The 8859-nt window shown below is 45.9% G+C and overlaps 1 long non-coding RNA gene across 2 annotated transcripts in view; it reads left to right on the forward strand.

Annotated features, from left to right (window-relative positions):
• LOC121103641 overlaps window positions 1–6870 on the forward strand; it is a 19160-nt gene extending 12290 nt beyond the window's left edge. Inside the window, exon 3 of one of the 2 annotated variants that reach the window (XR_005835853.1) lies at window positions 5432–6869. This is a non-coding gene — a long non-coding RNA (uncharacterized LOC121103641). Of the gene's footprint in view, window positions 1–5431 lie in introns of both variants that reach the window. The other variant, XR_005835854.1, reaches the window with a different exon arrangement.
• The last annotated feature ends 1989 nt before the right edge of the window (window positions 6871–8859 follow it).

Below are 8859 nucleotides of genomic sequence, written 5' to 3' on the forward strand. Positions count from 1 at the left end.
GGCCCCCCCCCCCCCCCCCCGCCCCGGGAAAGAGCCGCAAGCCCCCTGGCGGCGGCGACCTCCTGCCAGCAGAGCCAGAGGCAGAAAGGGCTCGGCCCTCAGTTGTAGCTGGTGGGGGTGATGAGCGCGGGAGACGCGCTCGCCTAGTAGCGTATGGGATCCTTGGGGCCGTGTGCATGTGAGTCTTGAAAGAGCCTTCTGCAAAGGCTGATGTGCATGTCATTTATATAAGAATGATATTATTAGTGATAATTGGTGATAGTGATATTTATTGGATCATCTTCCAGAATTGTATTCTACATTTTTTTAAAAAACTGCTAGCCAAGATTCACTGTGCTTGACACTCTGGGTAATACTGTAGCTATGAGTAAATTGTGGTCCCTGCCTTCAAGGAATTTATAATCTCGTCGGGGAGGGAGAGGAGATGACTCTGTCCAAGACAGAACAAAGAAGTGCACTGATGTAGGAGCAAAGTACTATCCAATGTGGAGGTGGAAATCATTGATTTTGAGTGTGCGACTCGGGTGATGTTTATACCAGTGATTCTCAGAGTGCCGTCCCCAACCAGCAGCAGCACCTGGGAACGTGTTGGAAATGCAAATTCTCAGGCTTGCCTCAGACTTTTATTTTTATTTTATTTTTTTAAAAGATTTTTATTTATTTGGGAGAGAGAGAACCACAAGCGGGGGGTGGGGGCGCAAAGGGAGAAGGAGAAGCAGGCTCCCTGCTGAACAGGGAGCCCGACGCGGGACTCGATCCTAGGACCCCGAGATCATGACCTGAGCCGAAGGCAGATGCTCAACCGACGGAGCCACCCAGGTGCCCCCCAGACTGCTTTAATAAGCCCTCCAGCCGATGCACACGCCAACGTTTAAAAACCACTGCTTCAAAGAGAAGATGATATGTGATAAAAAGAGGACTCAAAAGACACATAGTACTTTTCCAATTAAGGGATGGCGGGAGGGCATTTATGCTACTGATCTCTTACATTGGCATTGTGCATTACACCCTATTATCTGATTTGATCTCTACAACAGCAGGACGCGAGACAGAGGGAAGTGCAAGAAGTTTAGGTTTGGAAGCAAATAAAAATTAGGTACAAATCGTCACTCTGACACAGAGCTCTGTCGGCTAGGGCAGGTCCCTTTCCCTTTTGGAACCTGCTTTGTCACCCGTAAATGGGAATGGTGATATTCACAGTGGAGGGGGTCGGTAAAGACTAGATAGGATACATTTAATACATTTAATATACCAAATGGCTATTATTTCTATTATTTTTTAAAAGATTTGTTTATTTTAAAGAGAGAAGGAGAACTCGAAGAGGGAGAGGGAGAGAGAATGTCATGCAGACTCCCTGCTGAGCGTGGAGCCCCACGTGGGGGCTCCATCCCAGCGCTACAGGATCGCAGGGGTGTTGTCTCACAGATCGAAGAATGAACCTCGCCGACACAAAAGGGTGAAGTGAAGGGAAGGTTTATTAAGTGAAGGTGAGAGCAGAAAGGAAAGAAAAGAGCTCGACAGTGACAGGGGTCCCGAATGGGTTGCCATGGAAGGCTGTCGCTGGCGGTCGTTTATGGAGAACTGACCGGGAAGCTTGTGGCCTTGAGATTCTTGGGCCGTCTTGCTCTGAGCCAGGACTATTGGTAACACCCTTAGTGACTAATTCTTTGCGGTTTGGCCATTTTCTATGATTACACTGTAGCCTCCAAAGAAAAATACTCCCTCACACCTAGGGCCAGGGGTTCTGTTTCCTTATCTCTTGTTCACTCTGGCTTAGTGCTTCTGCCTGCCAGGAATAGTCTCAGAGCCCAGCCAGGGGACCCCTACCTCTCCCTGCCTATACCTTAACCCCTTCCTTATTCACCAGGACCTTGGGATCACAACCTGAGCCGAAACCAAGAGTCAGATGCTTAACCAACTGCGCCACCCAGGCCCCCCCTATTTTTTTTATAATCCCCTATAGGCCATGAGAAAACCCAAGGTTAATTGTGGATATGAGGCTGCCACTTGGGTTCCTGGAGACTCCCAGTCCTCAGCTGGTTTCCTTACCCCACAGTTTCACTACAGATGGGTTCTCTACACATGCCTTCTTGCTGTTCATAGATTTCTGTTCTTGCTGTTCATAGAATGCTGTTCACATTTCTGGTGTTACCCTATGTGGAACTACGGAGGGTTCCACTGGTTCGGTTTGCAAATGGCAGCCACCGAGGCCGAACTGGAACAGACGGAATCGAATATCAAGAGGGCTTTGTCACCCATAAACACTGGTGAACATTTCACTTTCTCCTCCAAACGAGCCACTTTTGGGAAACAGATATACATAAACCCTCTCTTGTTTTTCCCAAGTTTAAGGACAAAAGCGGTCAACTTTTTATAATCTATAGCTATTGGATAGAGACTTGAAGTCTTTTAAGAATTTAGTAAATTGGGGGGGGAGTGCCTGGGTTTCTCAGTCGGTGAAGTGTCTGCCTTCAGCCCAGGTCATGATCTCTGGGTCCTGGGATGGGGCCCTGCATCAGGCTCCCTGCTCAGCGGGGAGTCTGCTTCTCCCTCTCCCTCTGCTGCTGCCCCTGCTCTCTCTCTCTTTCACTCAAATAAATAAATCTTTAAAAGAAATTACATTCACTTAATACTTAATATCTACTAATCAGTCAATAATGACCATCTTTATATAGTTCTCCACATATATCTGTATGTGTACATGAAACATACATGTCCACATTTCATAGTGGTTTGCAATGCAAGCAGTATCGCTAGAGTATCCAAACTTGGATCTGGTTTGCTGATTTAACAGTGGAAATTCTTTCAAGATCAGAGACTAACCGCTGTAGTCATTCCCACTGGATTCAACATCTTCGAAGCCACAATATTCCTTAAGTCACTAGAGAGCTCGTTCAGCCACAGCCAAGGTTAGCCCAATCAGTGGAAGTATCATGTCTGTTTTCAGTTCATGCCAAGTACTAAAATTACCCTTTACATGGCTACTAATGTTTTAGAAATGAACATGAACCACCTCATCCTAAAGAAGAATCTATTTTTACTGCTTCTGCTTATAACCTGCTTTATTGTCACTTCTCTCTTTAGAAGCAATGATGTCCCCTCTGGAGACCTAGTAGGCCTAGTTCAAGGAGCCAATCACTGGGCTATAAAAGCCTCAAGGCAAGAGGCCTAAATTGTTATTTCTTTCTGCTTTTATTTTATTTATTTGAGAGAGAGCACGAGAGAGGGGGAGAAGCAGACTCCCCACTGACCAGGGAGCCCGACGCAGGGCTCGATCCTAGGACCCTGGGATCATGACCTGAGCCAAAGGCAGACGCTTAACTGACTAAGCCACCCAGGCGCCCCTTCCTTCTGCTTTTAAAACAAAACAGTCCATGTCGGAATAGTGACTATCAACATACAGCTCATCAGGTTAGCTGATCCTCTATCAGGCCTTCAAATCAGCATTTCCAAAGAGAAAGAGAGAACATTAGTTCCAGCAGATGCCTTGCAAACAACAACAAAAAGAATCCACGGTCAAACAAGTTTGCGACACAGTGTAATATCGCTCCCTCTTGGAGATCACAATGCCTATTAGAAATACTATAATAACCACGCAGTTCCCAAACTTATTTGACCTTGGAAACATTTTTGGTGGAGTGCTTACTAACATGGTATGGGATTAGCTTGGGGAAACTTTGCTCCGAATGGTGCCGCAGAACCTGCAAACCAGCCCTGCTGGTACAGTCAGGAACCACCTTCCACGAGCCTGATTTCAGACTCACTGATATGATGTATTTGTTTATGGACCATCACATGATCTCTACACAGTTGTAGCCAACTTCCTCTGATTCATGACCTCTTCCCTTGGCTCCTTCTTTGTGCTGTACTTGCTCTGAACCACAGCCCAACATTCAGATAAGAAAGGAAATGACTCTTGGCCAGGCTCAGAGCCTCATGGAATCAGCGTCATGGCCTCCAAGATTGTTGGCACCGTGTAGTCCCCAAGAGATGACCAGCACGCTTGCTACTGGGAGTGGGGAAGGAGAAAATGAAAGGGGAAGAAGCGCTGCCCCCTGCATAGATGCCGCAGTGTGACATTTGACAGCGTGACCTCCTACTCGTACAGCATCTGTCCTAGTGTGCAGCTCGAGAAGTCTCTCTGAACCTTCATTCAATCATCTGAAAAGTATTTATGGAGAACCCTTATTATGTATCAGGCATGGTAAAGGACATTAGGGACAGAGTGATCGGCAAAAGGCAACTTCCCTCGTCTCTGAAGCCTACAGTCTAAAGGAACACCCATGTGTTAATACCACTCCACCCATTTCACTATTACCTACCCAACCACACTCGTGATAAATGCTAAGATGGTAGTATAAGGGGGCACCTAAGTGAAATTTGCAAGTTAGGGGAAAGCCTCTCTACGTGACGTTTAACCTCTTCCTCTCGGATAAGCAGGAATTAGCTAAGTGAAGTCTGGAGGAAGAGGTGACTCAGGGCAGTGGTATGTGTGTGGGCGCTGTTCTCAGCATAAACGAAAGGCTAGTGATGGGGGTGCTTAGAGCAGAGGCTGGAGGGGCAGGAAATGGGAAGTCATAGAGGGCCTTGTGCGTCTTGTTCAGGAGTTAAGGTTTTAGACTTCATTCGGAAGTCACACCTTTTACAAGAATCCCTCGGCTGCTGGAATGGAATTGGAGAGGCCGAAGCCAATGGGAAATGCTGGTCGGGACAAGGGGTGTCGACGATACAGTTGGAGATGGAGGATGGGTGGGGAAGAAATTTAGGCAGTTGAATCAGGAGTGCTTGACGAGGGGTGCCTGGGTGGCACAGCGGTTAAACGTCTGCCTTCGGCTCAGGGCGTGATCCCGGCGTTCTGGGATCGAGCCCCACGTCAGGCTCCTCCGCTGAGAGCCTGCTTCTTCCTCTCCCACTCCCCCTGCTTGTGTTCCCTCTCTCCCTGGCTGTCTCTCTCTCTCTGTCAAATAAATAAATAAAATCTTTAAAAAAAAAGAGAGTGCTTGATGAATGGTTGGGTGTGAAGTGAGATGAAGGAGTTAACAAGGAGCCTCAGGTCTCTGGCTCGGGCAGCTGTGTTTGGGGCTTTTCTCGCAAACCCAGACATTAGTCTTGATCACCTCTGCTCTGCTGGTGTTATCAGTCCTGAGATAACTGGGCAGTTATCCCTAAAACAGTCCAGATACACTATCAAAGGAGAGGAAGACTGGGAAGATAAGACAGAGGGGTCTTTTCGTCCTACTCCTGGAAATGCATTTCTCACTAGAAAAGAAATAAAAAGGCTCAAACAGCTTCCCAATGGCAAAATTCTGCTATCATAAGTGGTGTTTTGGTTTCTGTTTTTGTTAGTATCTTATGAATTTGAAATCTAGCCTCTTTGTGCACTGGAGGGACATTTATAAAGACCATTTTCCATTTTGGGTCATTAACACAGGAAGTCCTGAGATGTCCCCTTCGGGTTCAAAGCAGTTATCCCCTGCCTCGAATCCTCCAAGACTACACGATTGCTGAGTAAGACATGGGGCTTCATCAATTCCCCCATTCCCTAAAGGCGCTCAAGGGCAGAGGGGAAGAGAACACACCTGTGTGACCTTCTTTTGTACTCATTGGAAATAATGTCCACTATTATGGCTTTAAGTTCAAGGATAATGACAGTGGAAACCTGGCCATATCACCATAATAGCTTTATTAATAGCTGAGAGGGAAACTGCCTTTATTCTTTCAACAGTCATAAATGACTTTCCCATTCACAAGGGCATTTTCAACTCTCAAGGAATTCTGAGGAACTTCACAAGAAGAAAAGCCATGCTCGTTACGGGGTGAACTGCGTCCGCTGACGCCCCTCAAATTTTATGTCTAGGTCCTAACGGCTAGTATCTCAGAATGTGACCTCTTTTGAAAATAGGGCTATTGCAGATGTTCTTAGCTAAGATGAAGTCTCACTGGAGTAGGGTGGACCCTTAATCCAATAGGACTGGTGTCCATATAAGAAGAGGAGAGAGACGTGGAAGGAAGACAGCCATGTGACATTGGAGGCAGAGACTGGAGCGATGGCGTCTACAAACCAAAGAACACCAAGGATTGCCAGCAAACACCAGAAGCTAGAAGAGGCGAGGAGGGATCCTCCCATCAAGGTTTCAGAGGGAGCATGGCCCTGCAGATACCTTGATTTCAGACTTCTCGCCTCTAGAACCATGAGACAATAAAGTTGTACTGTTTTAAGCCACCTAGTTTGTGGTACTTTGCTATGGTGGCCCTCAGAAATCAATCCAGTTGTTTGGGGCGCCTGGGTGGCACAGCGGTTGAGCGTCTGCCTTCGGCTCAGGGCGTGATCCCTGCGTTATGGGATCAAGCCCCACATCAGGCTCCTCCGCTATGAGCCTGCTTCTTCCTCTCCCACTCCCCCTGCTTGTGTTCCCTCTCTCGCTGGCTGTCTCTATCTCTGTCGAATAAATAAATAAAATCTTTAAAAAAAAAAAAGAAATCAATCCAGTTGTAATATTTGCAAATACCTTGGAGGGGAAAACTGCTTATGACCTTCATCAACTTTTGATTCTGTCAACAGAACACTGCCAGGTGTGTGAGCCTTCACTAGTGATCCGTAATTACTAATGCTACTGAACATTCTACCTTTTTCTTTTATGAAACAATCAGGAAACAAATGAATGAGCTTCTACCAGACAACAAACGAACATGGCCTCCACAGAAATGAGCTCTAACTGCCCCCCGCCATTCTTTTGAGGGTGTAGCTTCCTGGAATGATCCTGCTTTTAGATATTTGTCCCCATGCCTCAACAAACTCAAGCATAAATATCTTCCTATACATATCATGGTCACAAAACAGGGTCTGATGTGACAAAGCTAAAATTGCCCTTGGCAGACTTGTGCTGATTTCCACTTTGTCCTTATTAAATAACACCATGACATACCATTTTCTTCAGTTCTTTTTTTGGGGGTTTTTTGTTGTTGTTGTTGCTGTTGTTGTTTTTTGTTTAGAGAGAGAGAGAGAACGAGCAGAGGCAGAGGAGGGAGAGAGAGAATCTCAAGCATACTCTACGCTCAGCACGGAGCCCAACTAGGGCTCGATCCCAGGACCCTGAGGTCATGACCTGAGCCAAAATCAAGGGTTGGACGCTCAACCGACTGAGCCACTCAGACACCCCTATGTTGTTCAATTCCTTAAAAACACAAAATTAAAGATGACTCATCCTGCAAGATGAACTGAGACTATACTTAAGGCTGGATGGTGCATTGGGGATTTTTCTTCCTTTCCTTCTGAAGGGATTTTTTAAAGCTTGGCTAATTTCCAGTTATTTTCAGGTAAATTTCCTGAGGTGCCTCTTCAAGATTCATACCTGTAGTGGAGGGAGGATGCCATAAACTGTGGCAGAAGAACCATGGGGGTAGTAGAGGTGGCAGAGAGAGCCAAAGTTGTTTCATTTGGGAGAATTGCTGAAGGGCACCAACAGGTAGGCATTCTGACTTTGTCTTCTGGGTAGGGAGTAAAGATAGAATTAATTCCTCTATTAATTACCTTAATACATGAACATCATCAAAACTTTTTGCCCTTTGTTTTTTCTTTCAAGGTTTTATTTATTTATTTGACACAAAGAGAGAGAGCACGAGCATGGGGAGCGACAGGCAGAGGGAGAGGGGGAAGCAGGCTCCCTGCTCTTGGGACTTGGGACTCACCCTGGGATCATGACCTGAGCTGAGGGCAGACACTTAGCCAACTGAGCCACCCAGGTGCCTCATGCCCTTTGGTTTTTACCAAAGATTTTTTTTTTAAGTATTCCCCCAAAATCCAGTGTAGATGGCAATTTCTTTACATTATAGATCTATTTCCCTACTGTATATTTATCATATGCTCATCCTATGAAATGAGGTATTCTTAATCATTCAAAATTTCCAGCAATGGCAATCGGCAGATACTTCAAATGTTTCTAATTTGGCTGCATACTTTTTAAAAAAATGGTTAAGAAATAAAAAACACTGGGGCGCCTGGGTGGCTCAGTTGTTAAGCGTCTGCTTTCGGCTCAGGGCGTGATCCCGGGGTCCTGGGATCAAGCCCCGCATCGGGCTCCCTGCTCCGCGGGAAGCTTGCTTCTCCCTCTCCCACTCCCCCTGCTTGTGTTCCCTCTCTCGCTGGCTGTCTCTGTCAAATAAATAAATAAAATCTTTAAAAAAAAAAAAAAAGAAAAAGAAATAAAAAACACCTGAAAACATCCATCTTAGCCTTTAAATGGCATCTAAACCTTAGAGGTCAAATATTATAGCCAATATTTATGAAAGTAATTGTAAAAGGAAGACTAATGCAACCACAGCATAATATAACCATGTAGCCATGGACATACGATAAATCTAAATAGCAAGTTAACATTAGAACCATGAGTTATAGTTACAAAAGTTTTTAGATTTGAAAAGAAGGTGTAGTAAGCCAAGTGTTAAACTGGCCCACAATAATCCCTGCCTCCTAGTATTCACGATCTCTGACCAAGATGGCAGGCCAACCGCAGCCATTTTGGTCATAGACTAGTTTCCCTGGACTGAGGTGATCACTCCCACGGAGCTGGCAGGACCTGTGATTTACTTCTAACAAACAGAATATGGCCCAAATGATGGGATATCACTTCCCTGATTAGATTATCAAAGGTGGTAACTTCCATCTTGCTAGCAACCTCTCTCTCTTGCTGGCTTTGATGAAGCAAGCTGCCGCATGGGAGAGGTCCCTGTGGCCAGAAACGGAGAGTAGCCTTTGATTGACAGCACGGGAAGAACTGAACCCTGCAAACAACCACATGAGTTTGAGCTTGGAAGCGGATCCTAAGCCCGGGAGATGCCTGTGGCCCTTACCGATGACAC

Source organism: Ursus maritimus (genome assembly GCF_017311325.1).
Source record: "Ursus maritimus isolate PB19 chromosome X unlocalized genomic scaffold, ASM1731132v1 scaffold_X1, whole genome shotgun sequence".
NCBI classification, from domain to species: domain Eukaryota; kingdom Metazoa; phylum Chordata; class Mammalia; order Carnivora; family Ursidae; genus Ursus; species Ursus maritimus.